General features: G+C 50.4%; 1 pseudogene; it reads right to left on the minus strand.

The window, feature by feature from the left end:
* Nucleotides 1-302: 302 nt before the first annotated feature.
* On the minus strand, nucleotides 303-420 carry LOC126109951 (5S ribosomal RNA; annotated as a pseudogene).
* Nucleotides 421-1,857: the final 1,437 nt, after the last annotated feature.

The following is a 1,857-nucleotide window of genomic DNA, read 5'->3' on the forward strand; positions in this document are numbered from 1 at the left end:
ACGCGTAGTTCAAATTTACATCTTTTGCATATAGTTCAATAACGGTCACCCACTAATTCCCTCAGCATCGCCTGCGGCCATATATTGATAGAAATGAAAAGCACTCCGTCTTCAGGCTACAAGTGGCCCATCGGGACCATCCGACCGCCGTGTCATCCTCAGTTGAGGATGCGGATGGAAGGGGCTTGTGGACAGCACACCGCTCTCCTGGTGGTTACGATGGTTTTCTGTGACCGGAGCCGCTACTGTTCGGTCGAGTAACTTCTCAATTGGCATTACGAGGCTGAGGGCACCTCCAAAAATGGCAACATCGCGTAGCTGCCTGGATGGTCACCCATCCAAGTGCCTTCCACGCCCGACAGCGCTTAACTTCGGTGATCTCACGGGAACCGGTGTATCCACTGCGGCAAGGCCGTTGCCCAGTAGAAATGAGATTGATATTAAATGCTCTGTGCATTTTGTTGAAAAACTGAAGGAGGTTAATGTCAGCCCAATTGATATTCTTGCCAGTTTTGACGTAGTGTCCGTGTTTACTATGGTTGCTGTAAACCCCTTTTACAAGTTTCATCGTGGAAGTGGACAAGTGTATGAAGGGCGATGAGCGACTGAGAAATAATACACAACTTTCGGAGTCTCTTATTAAAAGAGAATGCAAGACTTCTCCATTTGTGGAGCGACAAAATGTTTACGACGACTCCGTCCAACCGCCCGCCCACAGGGAAAGGAGATTCTGGGCGGAGTGATGGGGGAGGGCGTAGTGGGTGGCAAATCCGGCGGAAGTATTTATGTTAAAGCAGTTTTGGCACGCTGCGCCCCGGGGGTGGCAATGATAGAGGCGGCCGCCCCCTGGGAGCCAAAGCGTCTTGGCAGCGGGGGCGGTTGGCAGGGAAACGCCTTCCGCAGCAAGGTGCGGGCGGCGAGGGCTGTTTGGCCGCGTGACAAGAGCGCTGATTGGTGGAGAGCGGTCCTGCGCCGCCTTCCACATTCCTCCACCCCTCACCACCTTGCTGTTAATAACACTGCGCGCCGCGATAAGGTAAGAATGGGAACTGTGAAGTTCTACAGTTATACAGGATGAAACAGGATTCCGCTGACAAACCTCCAGAGGTGCTAGTATGAATCAAAGCAAGGAAAAATGTCTAGTAAATATAGGAACTAAAATGCATACCGTAAGAGCTATGACCACTTGGTTAGTGAGAGAGATGTGGTTCACATTAGCGAAAATGAACATGCGCTCATTCATCTACGAGGGCAGTTCAATAAGTAATGCAACACTTTTTTTTCTCGGCCAATTTTGGTTGAAAAAACCGGTAATTTCTTGTGGAATATTTTCAAACATTCCCGCTTCGTCTCGTATAGTTTCATTGACTTCCGACAGGTGGCAGCGTTGTACGGAGCTGTTAAAATGGCGTCTGTAACGGATGTGCGTTGCAAACAACGGGCAGTGATCGAGTTTCTTTTGGCGGAAAACCAGGGCATCTCAGATATTGTGACAGATAGGCGCTTGCAGAATGTCTACGGTGATCTGGCAGTGGACAAAAGCACGGTGAGTCGTTGGGCAAAGCGTGTGTCATCATCGCCGCAAGGTCAAGCAAGACTGTCTGATCTCCCGCGTGCGGGCCGGCCGTGCACAGCTGTGACTCCTGCAATGGCGGAGCGTGCGAACACACTCGTTCGAGATGATCGACGGATCACCATCAAACAACTCAGTGCTCAACTTGACATCTCTGTTGGTAGTGCTGTCACAATTGTTCACCAGTTGGGATATTCAAAGGTTTGTTACCGCTGGGTCTCTCGTTGTCTAACCGAACACCATAAAGAGCAAAGGAGAAGCATCTGTGCGGAACTGCTTGCTCG

Source organism: Schistocerca cancellata, chromosome 12 (genome assembly GCF_023864275.1).
Source record: "Schistocerca cancellata isolate TAMUIC-IGC-003103 chromosome 12, iqSchCanc2.1, whole genome shotgun sequence".
Taxonomy (NCBI): domain Eukaryota; kingdom Metazoa; phylum Arthropoda; class Insecta; order Orthoptera; family Acrididae; genus Schistocerca; species Schistocerca cancellata.